Here is a 24878-nt window from a genome sequence, read left to right as displayed (position 1 = left end):
AGCAACTTAATAATGTACAAATAAGCAGCGGATAATTCTACGGCCTGCCCCGAATGAAGCAGAGAGAGCATGCATCTTTGGTTTTTATTCCATACGCTTTGCTAACTTTTTTTCTGTATCTGTATAATTAGAAATACCATCCCTAAAGCAGCCCATACTTTTTATTCTGTGAAATAAGACTTGCCATCTAGCAGCTTGAGCATGCCACATTGAACATCCCTTTTGCTGTTGTAAAAGGGTTCATGGGGAATTCCTATCTAGAACATTTATCTTCCTACCAGGAATGTTGACCATAGCAGAATAACCGCTTAGGAGGCTGTTAATTTTCTAAATGAGAATGGAGGCAGGATGCTAGCACGTGTCCTACCTTTATACTCCATGATATTGAATAGCCTAGGCTCTGAGAGCTGCTGGTCCCTGGGTGCCTACAGGTCCCACTATAAGACAGCACAAATGTCACCTGCCCAAGGCACGTGAAGTAGAAGATCAGTAGAGCCTTTCTCAGGGTGATGTGGGACTTTTCAGTCTGATACACATATCTAAGAATTTTAGAATCATACATTAAAAAATTCAAGCATCGACTCTGAGTGCTGTCAGCCTGAGACCTTGGAAACCCTTCCCATGTCTGAGCAGCAGACAGTGCGTGACCCTCTGTACTGATGGGCCCTTTGGGATTCTGCAGAAAGAATTTTTAGCAACAGAAGCAAATGCTACTACCACCATTTGCATACATTAGCAGATACTATAATTATTACTGTTTAAAACCAGCATTTTAGAATATGTAGTCATTGAACTACTTTCCATTAAATGTGACTTTTTTTTCCCAGAGCGGAATTACAGTTTCATTAAGTTTTGGCCTCATAAAATATGTAACCTGGATGGATTTCCACAGGGGACACATACGTAGCATGGTTCCCAAAATGTGGAGATAGCCCACCAGCTTCCGCTAACTACCATATTTGGCGAGCCTATACTTTGGAATACATTTGAAAAATAGGCACACGCCGAGCTGCTGAGCTGGGGACGGCATGTTCTGGCGCCTTGCTAATCATTTGATAGTAAGATGAAGTAATTAACCTGAATACACAATGAGAATATTCCGCCCTCAGAACAGGAGACGTTAAACAAGCTAGCGCTCCACAGTGTATGCAGCTGTTCTCTCTCAGAGAACTAAATGGGAATTTTCTTTAATAAATAAAAATTGGTGAACAATGAGGTGATCGGGAGAAGGAGGGATGTGAAGAGAGACATGGGAAGACACCAGACACCCTCCTCCAGCCTCCAAACACACATCGAGATACACACATCTGCACATACCACATGCAAACACGCATACGCAATTATTTTAAGCTCTCTAAACTGTGAAATACAGCGTGTGCATGGGAACACAAAAACACGTGTTTATGCTCCTTGTCTGACGCACATCTTCATCACAACACATAATTCAAGCATTCAGTAGTCACTCACCCACTCAAAATCAGGACAGGAAGACAAACCATCAAATGCATATTTATATGCATTTTTATTTATGTATGTAGGTGAGAAAGGTCACATGTATGCAGGTGCCCTTGAAGGCCAGATAAAGACACCAAGTCCACCAGACCTTGAGTTATGAAGCTGCCCAATTTGAATGCCAGGAACTGAAGTCAGGTCCTCTGTAAGGACAGCAAGTGCTTTGAAACATTGAACTATCTCCCCGGACCATACATATGTTTTTTACATGTAAGTGTCTGAGTGTGTGTGTGTGTGTGTGTGTGTGTGTGTGTGTGTGTGTGTGTGTGAGAGAGAGAGAGAGAGAGAGAGAGAGAGAAGAGAGAGAGAGAGAGAGAGAGAGAGAGAGAGAGAGAGAGAGAGAGAGAGAGAGAGAGAGAGAGAGTTGTTGTAGGCGCACAAGCATGCCTGTGTAGGGACAATGTGTAGTCAGTTATCTCTTTCCAGCTATAAGAGTCTAGGGACTGAACCCACACTGTGTCAGGCTTAGCTTGGCTACGTATGCTCTTTACTTGCTGAACCATCTAACTAGGCTTTGAAGATAAGTTTTAAAGAAACCTATGCGACTTGACAGAATCCTTTATGTCACTGGAATTCCCCCAAAAAGGGTGACTTAGCCTTTTCACTAATAGCTTCTTACTGTGCCATAAAAATATTTTCTTATTTTGTAACTAATTCTAATAAAACAAGAGAAAAAATATTTATTTCGTTAGCAATTGGGAATTATATGCATACTACATATGAGTTACAAAATATCCTATTTGCACAGGAGTAATTCAAATCACTTGTGTTTGAATAGTTAAAATAAAAATCAATATTTATATAATTAAAATATAAATTCTGATGCTCTCAACTTGTTTTGCATATGCCCTAAAACCCAAGATTTCAAATAAAGTAAGTAAATAGTTAAATATAATAAGTACAATAAAATTTTCTCTTATTTGAAATAACGGTGGCTGTCTTTTTCATACTCACACAATAAAAAACAAATGATAGGAGCCTCCTAGTCTCTAAGATTGTGAAATGGGAATGTTGGGAATCTTTCTTCTCTTGCAAACTGAACAGAAGCAGCAACTGGCTTCCAATGCATAATAACCAAGTTATTCTTTTGTAATTGAACCAAACATTACTCCAAATTGTATATCCAGCTATCACTTATTTAAACTGTATATAACTAAAGTATTTAGTAACAAGGGCACACTTTGCTAGGAGTAAAAACCAGATAAATTTCAGATAAATCAGGCTTGAGCCAAATTCACAATACACACAGGCACACACACACACACATATGGACTTGGTGATGCACGATTCATTAATTAGTGGCATTAAGTAATGGAATCGGGTCAAGAAATGTGTTAGCCAGCACATTCCCATCCGAGGGCTCCTTAGGCATGGCCAAATTGCAAAACCTTCCTGAGAGAGTTCTCATACTCTTAACAGGTACTGGAGCCAACCTTAAACCTAAGAAGAGGCTGGAGGGCTCAGGAAATGGGCCTGCTCCTTTTCTGCACATTAAGAAGTCCTTGAAGTGAAGTGTCTCTCCTTTGTAATGCAATTGTTCCTGCAACCTTATGTCTTATTGATCTCTTTAGAGAAGAAAAGCACCCGTCAGCCTGTGCCCTCCTTGAATTACCACGGACTTCTAATGAGTCAGGTTCATCTGAAGGGTACTTTCCCTCTTAGGCACTGTGGTTTCTTCGAGACTGTTTCTGAAAGCTGACACCTCCATAAAGCATCCCGACAGCTCTTTCCTGAGAGAGAGAAATAACGGAGTAACTTCCAAATCATGGTGTGCATTATGGTTTCTAATTTCAGTTTTTCCGTAAACACTGCTTTCGGTTCCACTTTGGTCATCACGACTCAAAAGTACGTTTACAATATTGTCAATTCCACCGCTGGCCAGAGAGAATGCAAATTAGCATACTGGGGTTACCAGGCAGGGCGAGTTTTCTAGAAAACGCTGCAATGAGCACATTGAAAAAGTTCTCTGTATGATTTTAGTGTGCAAAATTCTCTCTCTCTCTCTCTCTCTCTCTCTCTCTCTCTGTGTGTGTGTGTGTGTGTGTGTGTATGATTCTGCTTTAATTTGATTCTTGGTTACCCAACTACAATAATAAAGGTCAAAAGTCAGATGCTAATACTCAGTGGTTGATAACCGGGGTTGTTAAAAGATAGATCCTCCCTTTAGAAATCACAAAAGAGGCGTCAAGACAGCATTGGTCCTCTTGCCCAATCAGATTCACCTATGCAAGAATACAGGTCTCCCAAGAACACAGGTCTCGCGAGACAACTTCACCTGCCCACATCTTGATTTTGGACCTCCCAGCCCTCAGAACCTAATAGAGTACTTGACTTACCCAGTCTCTGAGACTTTCCTAAAGAAGCACACAGCAGCCTCAGACAGCACAGGAAACCCAGACTCTGTTTTGGTATTGTAATTCTCTTGCGATCTCTTTCTATTTGCAAACACACATCCATATGTGCCAAACCCACTCACTCATCCAGTGCCAACAACGGACCCAGCATTCACTCGCTGTGAATGGATTACCCTGAGCATTGTGTAAGGCCCCTTTCAGTCACTCCTCTCAACAACCGTACCCTGTTGGGCCTTTTGTCTCCATTCCACACAGGAGGAAACAGAGAATAATAGAGATTCAGAAATCAGGGCCAACTCCCACTGTTAGCAAAGAGACACGAGTTTAATCTGAAGGTTCATTAAGCTTGGGCGGCAAAGTTCCCACTACTGCTGTGGCAATCTTGAGGGGAAAAAAAAAATCTACCTCAATGACCATCCTATGCACCTCAGTGGCCACTGAACAACCCTCACAATGGCTCTATGGAGCACATAGAAGATACTTATCATATCCTTTTGTTTTCGCCTATACTGGTAGCATTATCCATGATGCTTTAAAATTATGATACAGGGGTTGGGGATTTAGCTCAGTGGTAGAGCACTTGCCTAGCAAGCGCAAGGCCCTGGGTTCGGTCCCCAGCTCTGGGAAAAAAAATAAAATAAAATTATGATACAGAATCATATTCTAAGTCAAAAGACCTGAACATCTCAAAATCTCATACTGTGCCCACCGCTCTTACCACACAACACTCCAGTGGCATAATCTTTTTAGCCATGGCGAAGGGGGGTTATTGGGTTTTAAAGAGAAAGAAGCAAGAGATGAAGTTCAATGTGAGACAGAGTTTATGACTCTACACAAGAAGCAATGACCTCTCTGGACATCCCTGGTGATCAGTGTCCTTCCGCACCACGGATCCTAGCAATCTGTGATAGAGTCACGCTGGACAGAGTTTACACAAGTGCAGACTCGCTGTGGATACCTCTGATTGGCAGGTGAAAAGATTCCTCCAGGTATATAATTACAACATATTTTCAAAGCCAAACAGAAGCACAAAACATGTTACAAGCCCTTAAGGAATAATATGGATTAGCAGTGTTTCCCATGCATCGGAATCGTGTGCAGAGGCTATTACTATGGGAGATAGCATAAGGTCTTAAGTGCCATTTGATTTGTGTGTGTGTGTGTGTGTGTGTGTGTGTGTGTGTATGTTCTTGTGAACATGTGCACGGGTGTTTGCACATCCATACATGCTTTATGGTTTTGCAAGTTGCAGTCAATAACAGGAGTTCAAAGCTACCTTCTCCAAAGGCCATCGATACCTCCAGGACCCAATAAGGATGCAATGATTGTTGGGGTTTAAATCTCAGCCCGAGTCCAGACAGAACACATCAAGTCAACATGGTTCCATGTGGAGAGGTTTAATGAGAGAAGAGTAGAAGAAGAGAGAAGTAAAGGCCAGTCATGGGCATGTGGGGGGAAGTGGGGAGGGGAATGGAGAGAGAAGGGACGGGGAAGAGGGCAAGAGAGCAGAGAAGAACAAAGAGCAAGAGAAAGAGGAGGGGGCAAGCAGCCCCTTTTATAGTCAGGCATACTTGGCTGTTGCCAGGCAACTGCAGGGCGAAGCTTACCCAGCTTTTGCCAGATAGCTGTGGGGGTGGAGCTTAGACAGAATACCTACATTCCCCCATTTTAGTTTAATTGAAAAAGAAAAATTAGAAGGGTGATGTGGAGCAGGAATAGGGTCGTCCTGATCTCTGACTACTTCCTGCTTGCTTTAGGGTGACGTGTCTCTAGGGAACCTGGAAAAATGGGTATGGGATGTTTGTCCAGCTTTTCTAGGATTTAAATTGGGGACTTCAAGCTTGCATGACAAGGGCTTTTAACCACGGAACCATCTCACTGATCCAAAGTCTACAGGAATTAAATCTGTTTTTTGTTTTTGTTTTTTTGTTTTAAACATGATCTCTTCTTGAAGTTGGATGGCTTCACAAAGGCCATTTTTCTCTTACAGCAAATGCCAGAAGTAAATGGGTTTCCAATTTCAATCACTGAAGGGAAAAGATAGGAGGCCAAGGGGGATCTAGATGTGGCGTTGGGACAGTCCAGCTGGCTTCATCCTTCTTACTCTACAGCTCTAGGAGAGGAAGCTCTCATTCCTTCTTCAAACCTCTCCACCACCGAAGAAGCAAAAGGTAAAATCTTGAGGTTAAGGTGAGGGTGTGAGTTTGAAAGACAGTTAGGGATGGTCCCACCAGCTAGCCTTTCATTAGACTTAAACGTCAGAAGTCAAATGGCCTTATCGCTCAGAGTTCAGGCTAGTTCACCTGAACAGCAGCCGGTCTTATTTATTAGCAAGATATCCCACTCAGAGTCCTGTGAAGAAACAAATAGTTCAAAGGTACAGGAAAATAGTCATCTGGTCTTTGTTCATGGGAGACACCCACAGCACCCTACTGCTCACAAAGCACTGGCCACCTTGCCCCTGTCCAAAACAATGACTGACACCAGAGACATTATGATTTCTTCCTTTTTCAAAGCTGTGGAAGTCTGAAAAACCAGCTAAAATTAAAACAAAACAAAACATGTTTTAAAGATTAGGAATGGTTGTGGGTGCTGGGAGTTGAACCCAGGTCCTCTGTAAGAGCAACACATGTTCTTAACCACTGAAACATCTCTCCAGGCCCTAAGCAAATATTCTTATTTATAGAAAAATGAGCCTCACTTTCTATTATACATAACATAGATGCCTTTATTGGACTCATAGAAAGCAATGCTAAAACATTGGGACACCCCTCCGAAGGATCACGCTGTCTTCCTATGACCACGATTTTGTCATCTTCCAATGGATACCACTTTTCTGGAGGCTGATTTATAGTTTGTCATCCGTGATGAATTATTTCTCTGCTAGTGAAATGAGTCAATTCAAGCCAGATTAGATTAGATTAAATGAAGGTTTACAGGGAAGCTGCTCTAGGGCAGGTGAGTTCTTTGACTCCAAGGAAGGAGGCCAGGGAGGTCGCCATGGGAAGGGAGAGAGAGAGAGAGAGTAGAGGAGGGGAGAGAGAAAGAAAGAGAGCATGCATGCCAATAGAGAAAAGGAGAGAGGAAGAGAGGGAGGGAAGAAGGGGGGTAGAGAGAGAAAGAGAGAGAGAGAGACAGACGGATGGATGGATGGACAGATAGACACAGAGAGACAGACAGACGGATGGATGGATGGACAGATAGACACAGAGAGACAGACAGACGGATGGATGGATGGACAGATAGACACAGAGAGGCAGACAGAAAGAAAGAGTCGGAGAGAAAACAAAATGTCTGGGTTATATAGCAAAGAGCCTCTGGGGGAAGGGCAGCCTAGCCCCTGGACTGGGAAGTTCAGGGTTGGGGGCAGGGTATGCCAGGAAGGAACTGAGGGATGCTGGGAGAACCTGGAGGCCAGGTCTGCCTTGATATATTAAATATGCACTTCGGTCCCTTATCCCAGGGTCCAAAACCAACAATCAGCACAAGTGAAGTCGAGCTACTTCCTATGCCATAAGATGGAGACACCCCTCCCCCGCAGTCTTTGTTGTATCTTACGTCAGATTTGAGGGACACTGGATCTGTTGAACTACAGGCCAGGGATGTGTTCCTGGACCTCGTTAAGAGCTCTTTACCTTAAACCCATTCCTTCTGGTTTTATAGACAATTTCCCAAAGCCAGTGTCCCTTGTGACCAGAATCAGTCTAGTTATCCCTTCAACCTCTCAAGATCGTTCTAGTTCATGGACAGTCGCCAACTCAATGATGCCTCTTCTCAATCTCAGAACCATACGCTGCCGTTCAAATGCAGCTAGATCATAGCTTGCTCAGCTCACAGTTAAGGGCTCTCTCTGTTCAAGAAGATGCTTAGTGCACTTGGGTAGCAGGGACTTAGTGGAAGGCTCCGAGAGACACCCGTCAGTGAGTGTGAGTCTAGCATATGGCCCTGGAGTTCATACTGAAAAAAGTTAGGCACTGCCTGTAAACTCTAAACAATTTTGTTTTTTTTAAAGATTCGTTTATTTTATGTGCATAGCTGCTCGGCCTGCACATATGTCTGTGTACCATATGCATGTGTGTTCTTGTACCCCTGAATAGGGTTCCGGACTCTGGAATTTGAATTACAGATGTTTGTGATTGATTGCCCAAGTGGGTGCTGGGGACTGAACCTGAGTCTTCTGGAAGAGTGGTCAGTACTTTGGGGGACTGAGTCATCTCTCTAGCCCCTCTGAACACCTTTGTTTCTAAGTGATCACAAAATGTTAAACTATGTCAGACACATATGCACTCCTGCTGGATGGTGGTGGCCCATGCTTTTAATCCCAGCACTTGGGAGGCAGAGACAGATGGATCTCTGTGAGTTTGAGGCCAGCCTAGTCTACAGAGCAAGTCCCAGGATAGCCAGGGCTACAAAAACAAAAATCCTGCCTACAAATCAATCTATCTATCTATCTATCTATCTATCTATCTATCTATCTATCTCTCTCTCTCTCTCTCTCTCTCTCTCTCTCTCTCTCTCTCATCAATCCATCTAGCCCCCACAAATTTTGCCACATTTGTTCACTAAAGTAAACCTCAACATGACATCACTCTAAATGCAAGATAACAACAGGCTCAAATAATAATATATTTCTCATATAATACTACACTCATTAAACTCATTAAAATCATGCTAACATAACACAGAGTATTCGCACTAAAAACTGAACTTAAACATAATGGTGAAACACATGTGTTAATATCATTAAGACTTCAAACCAACCACAGTGTCTATAGCTACTACTCACTCACATGACTATATTTACCAAATGCTATTACATGCCAGGTATGTGTCCTACAGGCTGGTTACATGAGGCTAAGTACAATAACGACCCCCAGTCATGGACTTCATATCATTCCAAATAATACTAGAAAATCAGAGTCAGCATTAGGAAGACATAAAATGAATGATGTCTGGCAATTCCATCACTCTTCATTAAGAGTAAGAATTTGGGGACTGGAGAGAGGGCTCTGTGGCCAAGAGCACGTTCTGCTCTTTCAGAGATCCTGAGCTTGCTTCTCAACTCCCGTGTGTAGCAGTTTAAACGTATTTATAACTCTAGCTCCAGGGCACTGGACATCTGCTCTTAGAATCCAAGAGCAGATGTGCTCACATGCATGTGCATGCATGTGCACATACACATAGGAACACACCTATAAAAAAATAAAATATTTCTTAATTTTTTACTTGCTCTTTGCTCCTTCAACCCCCCATCCCCCATCCTAAGACTTTGTTTTAAATAACTGGATAATGAAAAGTTCAATCATACGGCTGGAGAGATAGCGTAGTGGTTAAGAGCACTAGCTGCTCTTCCAGCAACGTGGTGGCTTGCAATTATTAGCTCCAGTACCAAGGTATCCAGCTCTTTCGTCCGGTCTCTGCAAACACTGCACACGTGTGGTACAGAGAACACATGCAGGTAAAAGACCCTTACACACAAAATAATAAAATAACTTCTAAAAGCCGACTTCAATAATATAACCGTAAGCTACAAAATTTAATAGTTTTTTTTTTTAACTAGCATAACAATCAGCCTAAAAAATTGTGGAATAAGAAAGATTCCAGTAAGAATAGCAGCCAAGAATAATAAAATATCCAAGACTAACCTTTTAAAATAAATTTACCAAATGTCCCTGTGTGGGACCCAAGAACTCTGTGATCAGCAAAGTTTAGGGAATAACATGCAAGCTCTTAGAAATTAGAAATAGAGTGAGCAAGTGGTGATTAACCACATTAAGAAGTTTTTCTGGATACTACGGTGAGTAGACAAAAGTAAACAAACAAACAAGAAGGAGGATGAGGAAGGAAGAAAAAAGAAAAGAAAAGAGAAAAGAAAAGAAAAGCAAAGAGACTGGTGGCCAGTTCTTCCCGGAAAATCAGTCTGCAAGGAAGAAGCGGCCAGAAAACCAGAGAGTGAACCTGAGGAGGAGAAAGGACACAGTAAAAATAAGTAAGCTCGTCTCCCAGGACACCCATCTCCAGGATGTGAAATTCACGGAGTATCTGGATGAGGACATGAAAATGACACACCCTGGGCTTGAAACCGTCAACTTTCCGAACACTAAGAATAACAGCTTCCATAGAGACAGATTGGATTTTCAGATAAAGCACCTCGAAATATTCTTAACAGAAATGCTGAGAAATACAGTAAAATAGATGAAGACTTTCACAGTTTGCTGGGGAAATGGCCCTGAGATAGGGGGCGGGAACTGCTCAGGGGCACTGTCTTCCAGCCACGCCCACCACCGACAGCCAGCCACGCCTACCCCAACATTGTATCACATTTGGGATGCAGGAAAGACACGGCCCAAGTGATCTCCCATTGGATGATTACAAGATGGAAACAACCTGGGGGCCGTGACGTGAGCTAGCCCGTGAAGAGACCGCTCCTAAGAGTCAGTGGGCTTGCACAGGGTCTTCCAAGAAACAAAGTCTAGTATGTGAAGCTTCTGAGACGCTGGGGTTGATGACTGTTTTTTAATCACACTCTCCTGTTCTGATTAACAGATTTCCAACACAGAATTCTATATCCTGCCAAGCGTCTATTGAGAGTAACAATGAAGATATTTTCAAGAAATAGCATTTCAGAGAATGTCATGCTAATCTCTTTCCTGAAGGCTGAGAAAAGGAAGGAAATAACACCCAGAAGGCAGAATGATGGCCGCCCAAGAGATATAGTTCTCTAAACTTCTAGACTCTGTGGCTAGTTTATAAAACCCTACTGACAAAAGGGACTTTGCAGTTATTTCCATGAGGGGTTGGTGGGTGGGAAGGGTGTCTAGGTTACCCAGGTGGGACCCTTAAAATCACAACGGTTCTGGTAAAGGCAAGAGGAGCCAACAGTCAGATGCAGAGACTGGAAGATGCTACACTACCGGCTTTGAAGACCAAGAAAGGAACTGTAACCTAGGAACAATGGTAACTTTTTTTTTTTTTTTTTTTTTAAGATTTATTATGTATACAGTGTTGCACCTGCATGTATACGTGCAGGCCAGAAGAGGGCACCAGATCTCATTACAGATGGTTGTGAGCCACCATGTGGTTGCTGGGAATTGAATTCATGACCTCTGGATGAGCAGACAGTGCTCTCAACCTCTGTGCCATCTCTCCAGCCCCCTGAGCCATCTCCATTAGAAGCTAAAAGAATCAAACAAGTGGATTACTCCCTCAAGCTTCTAAAAGGCGTGCGGTCCTAGCGACATCAGGATTTTGGCTTTTTTGAGACACGTTTCAGAATTATGACCTCTGGGGCTGTAAAACAATAAATTGTGTTAAGTCACTGAGACCATGCTAATTAGACTCAGCAGCAGAAAGAAACTAACGCAACTTTCTTTTTTCAGAAATTCTTTTCCTGGGGAGGTATAGATGGCATCTATCCCTTCCTTACGAGGCCCCAATGGCGAACTAAGGTATGATATGATCCCACAAAAGGGTCCACTAGAAACCAAAGAGTCCTCCAGGCTTATTTACATAGCACAGGGGAGGGGCTACCAGCAGGCATGCAGGCTGACAATCAGTCCTCAGGTGGCTGCACCAGAAAGTCTTCACCCAGCATGGAGGGTGGCTTACCCATAGAGCTGTTCTTTTTCCTTCTCACTTCGCCTCATCCAGCCTACAAACCCTAGGACATCCCCCAAACCCTGAGGCTATGTACAGTTAGGGCATAATACAAGTGACTGGTAGACTCTCAAGGGAGGGACCAATGACCCTTTCTACCCCCTCCTCCTATGAGGAAATGTCAATAATCCACAGACCCAATTATGACGAACCCCTGCAAGGAAGTACGGCCAATCAGATGACGGCATCATCTGTGTTGCTCTGAGTTCTTCATTCCCCAACACACGCTCTTCTGGAAAAGGGAGAACGTGGAGGAGAGAGTAAGAAGAGGTCTCAGGATGTACCTGAGCAGTTGGTTAAGAATGGGGCCGGAACAAGAGGGGTCTCATGAAAGACATCATCAACTGGACGTCCCGTAATTGATGTGGGCAAAGTCCTGCAGGAAACATTTTACAACTGTGGAAAGAGTTAAGGATCATTTAGGAATCGATGATAATAAATAAAACAAAAAAAAGCAAGTTGATCATAAGGACAAAGAAGAAACCAAGAAGGGGGCTAAGTGGCTGTAGTTGGAGCCACTAAGATGATTATTCCGATGCCCCTTGTAAAGCCCAGAGGCAATTGTCATGTTGCCCAAGAATGGTGGTATGAGTTTTCCTCAACTAACTTGAAGCAATTTTTTGGTTAAATATGCTTTCCAACAAATGTGCGGTTTCCACATGTCTGTGTTCCACTGTCCAAGACAGGCCCAACCTTACGGCCCACTAAAGCTGCAGCTCTGACTGGAGCTGCTGGTTTTGTTCAGAGTTGGAGAGTGCTGGGACATCCTAAGGATGACGTGAGGTGAGACAGCAGGTGGGAGCAGAGAGTGGACTCCCACAGTTGTCTTCCTAGGGCCATACATGCACTACCATGGTATATGTGAGTGCGCATTCATTCACACAGCATTTAAGATTTAGAGAACGCTGGACCGCTTCCCAGTGGTAACCAGTCCTTTGGGAATGAGGTGATAAAACAGAAGTTATGTAACACAAGTATTTTTAAGATTGTGGCTGCCTAGAAGTTTTTAGAAACGATGAAGATACGTTTAACTTGGCATTAGGTCACTACGGGAGAAATGGGTCCATAATGTTCTTCTTGGGAACACATCACATGCCCATAAAATGGACAAATTTAGAGAAGGTTTTGTGTCTGAACTTGGATACATACGTCCACTGAAAGCTGGCCTCTGGTGAGGCATTTTGGCTGGTCCAAACACTTCCACATCAATGTTAAGAACAGGGATGGGTGTGAAGGGAAGGGCTCTGGGTGACTTTGGGAGGGAAACAGTCACTCTGTTATGTAAGGCTGACCTGTTTTCCCTTGGGAAGATTATTTTGCCTTCTGAGCTCTGAGCGACCCATCTCACGAAAACTCCAAGCAGAGAGTTCACGACAGCCCACACTGGCCTTGGAGGCTTTTGGAATTATTTGAAACTTGAAATGTTCAAGTCACGGCTTTTCTTATCATTTGAAACGATCCAAACAAGAAAGAGAGGAAGGAGGGCGAGGCGGGGACGCCTTCAAGGTCATGCTCATTAGAGCGAGGCTGATTCCCCCTTCTTCTGCCTTGTTAAGCTCTTTCTCTGTACCTAATATATTTACCACGAATCATTAAACACAAACCTATTATTCTATGCAACTGGTTCGTCTACAAAACAAAAAGCAAGTTCACATCTCCTTCTGTAGCTTTCCTTTAAAAGGTACTTTAGGTACCATTCGAACACATGCTTAAGAAACAAAAATCTGGTGAGGGATTGTGGAAGGCCGTGCTTAATGTCCTGACCCAGCATCAACAAATAACTAAGAGTCCCAAAATGTTCTTATGGATTAGGAGGTCTGCTGCCTGCCTGTTAACTGCTTTGAAAAATCCAAAGGAAATGTGTTGATTAAACGGAAGGTTGGAAGCAAACTGAATTATCAGGGTCTGTGAGGAGTTTTGAAAAGGAAACCCCCATATTACCGAAGACTCGTTGCTGAGTGCTTACTACGTGCCTGGCACATGCTAGGTGCTTTCCAGTTATTTCACATAACTTTACACCCTTGAGGCAGTCACTCCCACCTTATAGACCATGGTTCTCAACCTTCCTAATGCTGCAACTTCTCAATACAGTTCTCATGTTGCGGTGATCCCTCCCAACCATAAAATTATTTTCATTGCTACTTCCTAACTGTAATTTTGATACTGTTGTGAATCATAGTGTAAATTATCTCTATTTTCTGATGCTCTTAGGCAACTCTTGTTAAAGTGCCATTTGATCTTTCAAAGGGGTGGAGACCCACAGGTTCAGAGCTAGAAACAGGGAACTGAAGCTCAATGAAAGTCTCCACTCTAGATAGGGAGACCAGAGGAGCAGACACATCATTGGGATTTGAACTGAGGGTCTGAACCCATTTCCACATTGCCTGCCCTCTGTTAATTCCTTAGTATCGAGGCAAAATAAACAAGTCCCAACCTAGAATCCGACAAGTTAGGCTGGTACCGTGTTAGATGCAAATGATGCCAGTTTGTGCTCATTTGTTAATCGCACTATGACTTTATATTTAGAAGGCTTTGCGACGTTAAAGTACCCTAAAGAATTTTCCTTCCTTTGGCCTTTAAGAGGAGAGTATTATAAACTGGAGAACTCCAGCTGTGAAAGACAGCCAGCACAGAGGACACTGTTGTAAGACCCAGGAAGGCAGGAGCTGGCCACCTATCAAGAGTTACACCGTGGCTGGCCACAATCCAGCTTCGCCAGGGGTTGGTTTCCTTCTCCGACAGGAAGATCCTACAAGGTGATTCTCACCAAAGAAGGGAGTGTGCGCGTTCGTTCGTTTGTGCTTCGTGCGTGCGTGTGTGCGTGTGTGCATGCATGAGTTCTAGTAATCCTGCCTTCAGGGAAAAGGCACTTTCTAGATTCAGAAACCTCCAAACTGACAGAAGCTTGGCCCAAGAGTACGAAAGTAATTGTGCTCTCAAACCCTTCCGGGGACCTACCCATTACAGTTATAAAATACTTTGGTTTGATTTTACAGACTCTAAGAAAACAATGAAATTCAGTTCTCCTTACTCCAGAACTGTTTAAGTTTCACAACTAATAGAGTCTTATAACTGAGGGAGATGTTGTTGGTGGGGGAAAGGGAAAGGTGACAAAACAGAGACAAGGATGAAATCTTCCCTAAGGTTTTGGCAGTTGTGTTGTTAAACGCTGGGCTGAGAAGTCTGCTGAAATAAGTCCATGTTCTTTAAAAGGTCAAGAGACTTTGTTTCTCTGTTACCTTCCTAGCCCCACCCCCTGAGGCAGAAAGTCGCCTGGCTTCAGTAGCCTTCTCTTAAATGAACTGTCGCCCAGGGTTCTTTTTAGTAAAAGAATATGATGCTACAAGACATATCCTGTGCATAAAAAAGGCAGTTTGAACGGTAGGAATTAATTTTAAATACAAACTGGAGTAAGTGTTGGGGATAATAAACCAGCAAGAGGCTGATGAGATGGTTCCGCAGTTAGGAGCACTGGCTGCTCTTGTAGGGGATCCGGGTTCAATTCCCAGTACCCACAATGGCAGCTCACAGTTATCTGTAAGTCCAACTCCAGGGGGATCTGACCCCCTCTTCTGATCTCCGTGGATCCTGGATGAATCTGGTGCACATACATGCTGGCAAAGCACTCATTGACATAATCAACAACTAAATATTGATTTTAAACGAATAGAAACTCTTTATGTAAAACGAGTTATAAGGAACAGTAAAGAAGGGAGGTTGAGGCCAAGCTGAGGTCTGAGTAATGGTAAATGTTGTTAGTGGGATGTAAGACCATGCCAGGAAACTTGGTAAGGTAGAACAGGTTGAGACTAGACACTCAACAGGCACGCACTTGAGGCTTAGGTGACTCCCAGCTCTCTGCCAGACTCCTGACCTGCTCCTCACATAAAAGAAACTTGTCCTATGGTCACATAGGCCTAAAACAGAGTTCTCCATGCTCATGAGGTACCTAGAGGCCCAGAGGGCTTAGCCAATAAGCTTCCCTTCCCAGACATTCCTCCTCGCAAAAGCTGTTTAATCTTAGGCCCGCCCTGAGAAGTTGGGTATGGTACATTACTCTTCATCCATTTTCTGCCACGAACAACCAATACACATTTAAGCACCATGGGCTGACTTTCTTCAAATATCCGCTGTGGGAAGCTGTGGAGAAGGTGTTTGACTACAGAGCCGCAGCTTAATTCTCTCACAGAAGGCCTCTCTAGGTTCTCAGCCACAACCGTTCCCAAGCCTGCCTCCACCAAGCTAAGGACAATTACCAAATGGGACAAGCTGGAGCACCTCCTTTCTCCCAGGCCTGGGCTAGACCCTGTCCCCAGCCTGCAAGCCCCTGACTCCATTCCCTGCTCTTCTGGGACCCCGGTCAAACCCTAATCATCTCTGGCTTTTCCACACCTCAGACTATGCTTTCCCATCCCTGGAGCAGTGTTTCAGAGATTCTCTACCACCCAGCACCCACCCCTGCCAAGGGTAAACTCAGTCAAACTCCCTGTGTTCTGCCTCCCCAAGAGGCCGTGCTCTATGGTACACCAGTAGTTGTTTGGAAAAGTTATACCCTGTGATAAACTTCTAACGATGGTCTCATCATTTCTTAAATGGAGTAACACAGAACATTGCTCGGTAATAAATGTTATTGTGGCCTCTAAAGATTAAACACAGCCTGTTTGTATTTCTGCCTAGTACTGCCTTACCAATGTCCAAAACACTGGGTAGTTTACAAAGATCGGATGTGATTCCCTCATTGGTCAGAATGACTGAAATGAGGTGCATGCCGAATTTTCTACACTTTGGGATCTCAGAGGAGCAGGCTGTTAAAAGTCCATCTCTAGGCTGCAGGGATCCCAGGTAAGACTGGGGAAAACACATCACTGTCTAGTGTATTTGTGTCCCTCAGCCCATGAACTTCTGGTCTGTCCTAGCCTCATTTTATTATGCCTGCATAGATCGTCTTTCTAAATGAGATCACGTTTGCTGGCCTCAAATTCATGATGAAACTATGGAGGGCGATGAACTTCTGTATCTTCCTGCTTTGGTGATACTTGCCTGCAATTCTAGCTCTCAGCAAATGTGATCTTATTTAGAGAGAATATTTACCAGATAAAACAAAATGAGAACAGGCAAATTCTATTTGCATATATTTACACGAATAGTATTTTCGTTTCAAGAATAGATTAATACATGACTCATATATAGTGTTATTATATACGAAAGTGGTCTGAGATGCAAAAGTAGACATCAGTTGTAGAGCGTAACCTGTAACCTTGGACATAAACCAGAACTCACTGGAGCCAGCTTTAATGGGTTTTTGAGCTATTCTAATTTTTAAAGAGAAGGAAACTTCTACTTTGCAATTACTCACAAAGCCCTGAGAAAAGAAAGTGAGAAAGGAAGGAAGAAGGAAGCAAGGAAACCCTGAGACCCATTATGAGATGTTAGTGATTTTTACATTTCCTACTTAAACTATACAGTACTGTTTTATCCTAAGAATAACAGCCGTTCCATGAAGCCTCGATCACTCTGAGGCATTTTCAAAAGTCCGTGACCCAGAAAGAAATGAAAGAATGGCAGAGAGTTATTCCGTGGTGTCCAACACAAGAAACTGGACACGTATGACCACGGAGAATTGAAAGGAGGCCAGTGCAATTAGAGTAGAGGTTTACTTCTTGAGTTCCTATTTAAATGTTAGCAGCTAGTAGACTAAATGGTGCAGGCCTTGGGGAAAGGTTCATTAGTGAAATAAACAGCCATTGTTCTATCGTCCTGCACATTGATCACTGCAGTAACCAAAGTATCACACGGTTCTTTCCAGAACATCTCCAGAAGATAGAAATGAGTGGAAATTCTGCCTTTGCAACTTACTCTTTCTCTCCCTCTCCCTATCTTCCCCTTCTTCGTGGTGCTAAGGATTGAACCCAAGAACTTATACACAGTAGGCAAGCACTCTACCGCATCCTCAACGTTCTGTGTAGTTCGTTTTTAACTTACATTGAAGAGTATTTAGAAATGTCCACTCTCGCCTCTAATGGCAATGAAAGCTGACAGAAGAGATTCTGCAAGCATGAGCAGTGATTCTCAACCTTGTGGGTCATGCACGACCCCTCTGGGGATGCAGCGACCCTTTCACAGGGGTTGCATGTCAGATATCCTGCATGTTAGCTCTTTGCACTAGGATGCATAACAGCAGCAAATTTCCAGTTATGAAGTAGCCATGAAAACAATTTTACAGTTGGGGGTCACCACAACACGAGGAACTGTATTCAAGGGTCCCAGCATGAGGAAGGTTGAGAACCACTGTGCTGGAGGGAGCGGATATTAAGGCAGTGTCAGGCAACACTGGAGATTTAATGATGACGATAATGAGCACGGGTGGCAAAGTCTTCACATCATGGCAGCCTCAATTAATGTTCTCAGAGTAAGACTCAGTTATCAGGACAAGAAGGACATAGGGTATTTTTATACGGTCATTTAAGAGGAAGGACACCATCACATATATTCTTTGAAAGGACAAGTCATGGCTACCATGGACACAGAATGATATTGCCATCTGTCTATTCTGAAAATATACAACTGGGGCTGGAGAGATGGCTCAATGATTAGGAGCACTGATTGCTCTTCCAGAGGTCCTGAGTTCAATTCCCAGCAACTACATGATGGCTCACAACCATCTGTAATGGGATCTGACGCTCTTCTCTGGTGTGTCTGAAGACCCTAAAGACTCATATACATAAAATAAGCAAATCTTTTTTTTTTTAAAAGAAAATATACAACTGACGAAAGTAGGCATACAAAAGAAATGACTGGGGTGGGAGGAGTCACATAAAATAGACATGGAAGGTTGACTTTAAAAAGTTGAAAATATTCCTGGAAATCAAATGGAAAATGATGATGGACATTTTTTTTCTGGAATCTGAAGGCTAAATGTTTAAGCTTTATTTTCTTAATGATGTATTTATTTATTTTACAAGTACGCTTAGCTGTCTTCAGACACACCAGAAGAGGGCATCGGATCCCATTACAGATGGTTGTGAGCCACCATGTGGTTGCTGGGAATCAAACTCAGGACCTCCAGAAGAGCAGTCAGTGCTCCTAACCGCTGAGCCATCTCTCCAGCCTGAAAGCTAACTTTTTAATCCCCTAATCAAACACTAGGTTCTTAAACATGTAAAACACATATAAATACAAATAAAGAAAAAAACGTGTTCTGTTCGTATTTCAACTACTCTTTCAGGAGTTGTTAAAAGCCATTAGCTCTGGAACTACACGACCCTGGGACAGAATCTGGAGTCTAACATTTAGAGTCTGACCTTTGGGGAATTAGTCAGACTCCTTAGGATTCAGATCTTTTATCTACAATAAAGATTTTTTTTTTTTAAAACTTCGTCTTTTGTAGAGCTTGATGCATTTTACAGGCAAAGTTGCTTGGCAGAGGTTTTGGTACAGGGGAGGAGATGTAGATGAGCCAGGGGGAGTGATTTTATTATTCCGGAGTTGCTTAGAACAGGTCTCTCGCTCTGCCTGTCATATATGGGAAGTTCAGACACGTGGAATGATAACTTGTCATCGCTCACTACCAACAGAACTCACCAGTGCCAATGGCTGCTGCTTCCCTCACCAGCTCAGGACATCCCAGATAAAGACGGGAGTGTCTCAGGAAATGTCCTACGAAAGGAGCTGCTCAGGGTGCTGCTTCTTAGGCCCAACTTCAGCTTTCCCCTACCCAGAAATTGTTTTCCATGACTTTTCAATGACTGGGCATTACTTTCTTTAACAAGCTCCAGTTATACACAAAAGTATAAGACAGTGGGATTACTGAAAATTTCTTGCCACGCGACTGCCTGAAAACTGAAAAAAACAAAAACAAAACAAAAAAACAAAACTCAAAACTCAAAACCTAGCACGCCATATTTGATATTGTGTCTGCTTTTTTATTCAAGAATATCTTTCCATTTTGTTCACTAGAGATCCATGTGTTCATTTTCAGCAGGGTTCCAGCCCTACACAAGTCAGTGGTAGTAAAAAGTGGGTGTCAAAAAAATAAGAAAGAAAAGAAAAGAAAAGAAGGAAGGAAGGAAGGAAGGAAGGAAGAAATTACTTTCGACTTTAGATAACGGCTTCACTCGATGACTGACATGAGCTGTGAGGACCAAAGAGATTTGAAAACCAAGTGAAAAAATCACATGCATTCATTTTTCTCATATGGAAATCCTGGAAGGAAGAGGAGCCAGCCCAGTGTGCTCCGGGTGGCACACCCCGTTCCCCATACAGCTAGTACTCTGTGGATTGTGAAACTCGTTGGCTTGAACTTTTAATAAAAGAGAACTTGTGGTCATTTGGTGTATTTTCAGGACAAGTTTTATTTTATCAAGATCACAACCCTTGTTCTTGGCATCAAGAAGTTATTTCTGAGCGCTAAGAGAACATGAAAGCCATGGGTCTGGCCTCCCCTGCCTCCCCCCAACTTTCTTATGACAGGGTGGGTTCATGGGTTCATTCCAGAAGACAGACATGTGTGAGACCTTACCCTCAGGGTGCCACCGTCTCTACCTGAATCAGGGCGTCTGCACACCTAAATAAAAATTAGCCTTCTGCCCCATGGGACACTCTTGGGCCTTTAATCTGGAAGGCTGCATTCGTCATTTCTAGAGTTCACTTTGAGTCCGGCGGAAGTCCAAAGCACAGAGAAAATATATTCACAAACAAGTAGTGGTTTTACCCATTGTTATATTCTTGTTACTAAAGAGTCTACCTTGAAAAGTCAAGTGGGCCTGAGTCCGGCCCAGGAGAAACCTGGTTTATCAGATGGCACTCAACATAAAAACCCAGACAACCAGGCAGGAGAGCTGCAATGAGTGTCTTTATCCCGCTTGTCTGACATCAGGCAAGGACGTGGATACAAAGGCATACCTGCCCCCACCAAGAGAAGAAGCAGTAAGGAAGGGAAACCCTCCATGTGATACATGCTGCTCTTTCCCTCAATAAGGAACCTCCCTTTTGGAAAGGTTGTTGACCGAGCAAAAAATATTTCACTTAGGACTAAAATCCCAACCCCTTAATGACGATGAATCATCGTTTTATTAATAAGTAACCTTTATATAATAAGCCAGGCGGTGAGAAGAGCACACCAGAGGTCTGGGGGGAATATTTCCCTTCACCCTGGCCTTTACAGAAACTGCTCTCAAATATGAACTGCAGAGCCATGCCGTGAGCATAGCCTGTCAGAAATCCTGATTCTTAGGTCTTACCTCAGGTCCTTGAATGAGAGACTGGGGCGTCAAACAGCTCAATGTGTATTTTTAACAAGGCTCTGGGCAACTCTGATGCTAGCTCACCTGTGAGTCCTAGGAGAACTGGGCTGGGAACCAGGAGCTCGCATTCAGATCCCAGCTCTGGGCCGCAGGGTCCATTTCAGGAGTCAACGTGAAGGCATTGCTTGCAACTGTGAACTTAGGGTTGTCCAAGGACATGAGGTACATCTGTTAGACAAAGTTCTGATCTTCAGCCAAGCATCCTCTCTGAATCCCTTGCCTCCATTAGGATGCCCTTTTCCTTGTTGTTTTCCATTTGCATTTCTGTTGTCTGTAACATCCCAAACAACCCAAGGCCACACAGTGGATCGAATAGCAGGACACCCTTCAATTACAACAAATCCTCCTCCACAATTCACCTGTAACCTTAATGTTATCACCGTCATCGAGTAAGCCCAAGCCACTGCTGCCTGACTGATTGTCACTTTTCCATGTAGTGTGGAGTGCTGTTCGGACATCTATGCTGTAGGCTGGGTGACTCCTCCACCCAGGAAAAAAAATGGAATATTAAGTAAATCACTCAATGTCATACAAAGTGGGAGAACCAATGCACCTTCAGAAATAGTTTGTCAAGGGGCTGGGTGCATAGCTCAGTTGAAAGAGTGTTTGCCTAGCACGCTTAAGGTCCTGGGGTTTGATCCCAACCATCACATAAAATAAAACCCAGTGAAGATGGTAGATGGCTGCAGTCTTCAGCATTCTGTAGATAAGATCAGAGATTCACGTCCTCCTTGGCTACACAGTGGTGTCATGGCCAGCTGGAGCCCAGGTGCAACTCTGTCTCTCGCAACAGCAACAACCAAAAACACTAAGAAAAATCTACTTCCAAAGCTCATGCTTAAAGGTGTGGTGGAGGTTTAAAGATCTTATCTTCTTAACACTGTTACAACAGCACTTGGCAGACATTGCCTTCAGGAGTCAAAGATTGAGAAACCAAGCACTGGGGAAAGATCTTTACCAATCCTACATCTGACAGAGGGCTAATATCCAAATTATACAAAGAACTAAAAAAGCCAGACTCCAGAGAGCCAAATAACCCTATTAAACATGGTGTACAGAGCTAAACAAAGAATTCTCAGCTGAGGAATACTGAATGGCTGAGAAACACCTAAAGAAATACTCAACATCCTTAGTCATCAGGGAAATGCAAATCAAAACAACCCTGAGATTCCACCTCACACCAGTCAGAATGGCTAAGATCAAAAACTCAGGTGACAGCAGATGCTGGGAGGATGTGGAAAAGAGAACCCTCCTCAATGTTGGTGGGATTGCAGACTGGTACAACCATTCTGGAAATCAGTCTGGAGGTTCCTCAGAAAATTGGACATTGCACTATCTGAGGACCCAGCTATACCTCTCTCGGGCATATACCCAAAAGATGCCCCAACATATAACAAAGACACATGCTCCACTATGTTCATTGCAGCCTTATTTATAATAGCCAGAAGCTGGAAAAACCCTAGATGCCCTTCAACAGAGGAATGGATACAGAAAATGTGGTACATCTACACAATGGAATATTACTCAGCTATCAAAAAACAATTTCTTATGAAATTCATAGGCAAATGGATGGAACTGGAAAATATCATCCTGGTGAGGTAACCCAATCACAGAAAGACATACATGGTATGCACTCACTGATAAGTGGATATTAGCCCAAAAGCTCAAATTACCCAAGATACAATCCACAGACCACATGAAGCTCAAGAAGAAGGGAGACCAAAGTGTGGATGCTTCACTCCTTCTTAAAAGGGGAAACAAAAATATTCATAGGAGGAGATACGGAGGCAAAGTTTGGAGCAGAGACTGAAGGAACGACCATTTAGATCCTGCCCCACATGTGGCCCATATATATATAGCCACCAAACTAGATAAGATTAATGAAGCTAAGAAGTGCAGGCCGATAGGAACTGGATATAGATGTCTCCTGAGAGACACAGCCAGAGCATGTCAAATACAGAGGTGAATGCTAGCAGCAAACTATTGAACTGAGAACAGGGTCCCCATTGGAGGAATTAGAGAAAGGATTGAAAGAGCTGAAGGGGCTTGCAACCCCATAAGAACAACAATGCCAACAACCAGAGCTTCCAGGGACTAAACTACTAACCCAAAGACTATACATGGACTGACCCAGGGCTCCAACTGCATATGTGGCTGAGGATGGCCTTGTTGGACATCAAGGGAAGGAGAAGCCCTTGGTCCTGCCAAGGTTGGATCCCCAGTATAAGGGAATGTTGGGGAAGGGGTGGGAAGGGGGGATGAATAGGGAGGGTAACACCCTTATAGAAGAAGGGGAGGCAGAGGGGATGGGTCTTATGGACAGGAAACCGGGAAAGGGAATAACATTTAAAATGTAAATAAAAATTCAGAAAGATAGAAAAAAGAAAGAAAAAGAAAAGAAAGAAAGAAAGAAAAAGAAAAAAGAAATTTAGATAGATAGATAGATAGATAGATAGATATAGATAGATAGATAAAAAAAAAACAAACCAAGGGTAAGGACATCTAGGCTTTCAGAGCCTAGTGGTGACGAACTTTTGATTTTGTCAATTGCAACTTTCTCTTCCAAGGGCTGACCAGCTAGCACCATCATTTGCAGCAACAGAAAAAGAAAAATCGTAAGAGACCTGCATTTAAAGTAAGGATTGTCAGCCCCCGGAAGTATGTAGCAGATGTGTGGCTTAGTCTTCATGGGGTCCCCCAACAACTGGCATGGGGGCTGTCCCTGAATGTGTTACCTGCCTATGGATTCTGCACCTAGTCCTGCAGTGACTACATGAGTGGGGTGAGGGGCAATTCTGGGGGGCTCCCCCTTTTCAGAGAAGGAAGGGAGGTGATGGGGGGATGATCTGTGTGAGGGGGTACTGGGAGGACGGGGGGTAGATATTGGGATGTAAAGCAAATAAAATAATAATAATTAACAATAATAATAATAATATAGAATAAGAGGAGTTCACTGCATTGCATGTATTTTTATCACACCCCAAGATCATTTTCATCCCTCCCCATGTCTTAGTCAAGGTTTCTATTCCTGCACAAACATCACGACCAAGAAGCAAGTTGTCAAGGAAAGGGTTAATTCACCTTACTACCACATTGCTGTTTCACCACAGGAAGTCAGGAGTGGAACTCAAGAAGGTCATGAAGCAGGGGCTGATGCAGAGGCCACCAAGGGATGTTTCTTACTGGTTTGCTTCCCCTGGCTTGCTCAGCCTGCTCTCTTATAGAACCCAGGACTACCAGCCCAGGGAGGGCACCACCCACAATGGGCTGGGTCCTCCCACCTTGACCACTACTTGAGAAAATGCCTTACAGCTGGACCTCATGAAGGCATGTCCTCAACTGAGGCTCCTTTTCTGTGATAACTCCAGCTTGTGTCAAGTTGACACATAAAACCAGCCAGTACACCCACACCCACACCCACACCCACACCCACACCCACACCCACACCCACACCCTCACACACATTTCAGGAAGTTTGCCTTTGGCTTTCATTGAGCTCAAGAAAGTAGAAAGTGGCGGGCAAATTATATTTATGAACTGTTCTGTCAACAAAAAGTTAACTGCAACTTGTTCACAGGAAGAGTGCAGTGGGTACAGCACTCTGGACTTGGGGGGACATTCACTGGGCTTGACTGCAGTAATACACCTAGAGTGGGCCAGAGAGAGTCGCATAGAATTAGCACTAGCCCCAAGGTCCAACACCGTGGGGAAGCTCCACCACGCAGCTCACATCAAGAGCCAAACTAACCAATCAACGCCACAAACAATGAGACAGCAATGCAGAAGAGATCGGCAAAGGCCTGCAGCAAGTCCAGGGCCACAATGTACAGGCGGCTACAAGAACAGACCAAATGATGGCTTTTCCTCCCTTGTCACTCGGGTCCTCTTCAGGCTCTTCAGGTCCCTCGTCATTAAAGTGGATGATTCTTTGGACATCATCTAGCTACTGGTTGCTTGTGAATGACTCATGGCTAGGAGAGACCTGGCTGGGTTCACTGGACACCCAGGAGCTGCTAGAGTGCACGTGCATGAGTGCTTCTAAAGGAAAAGTAGA

General features: G+C 43.6%; 1 protein-coding gene across 2 annotated transcripts in view; it reads right to left on the bottom strand.

Annotated features, from left to right (window-relative positions):
- Positions 1–24878, bottom strand: part of Ust (uronyl 2-sulfotransferase) — a 296926-nt gene that overhangs the window by 154302 nt on the left and 117746 nt on the right. The gene's annotated exons all lie outside the window — the stretch shown is intronic.

Source organism: Rattus rattus, chromosome 2, assembly GCF_011064425.1.
Source record: "Rattus rattus isolate New Zealand chromosome 2, Rrattus_CSIRO_v1, whole genome shotgun sequence".
NCBI lineage: Eukaryota > Metazoa > Chordata > Mammalia > Rodentia > Muridae > Rattus > Rattus rattus.
The sequence above is the reverse complement of the archived record's forward strand: the minus strand, read 5'-3'. Positions and strand labels throughout refer to the sequence as shown.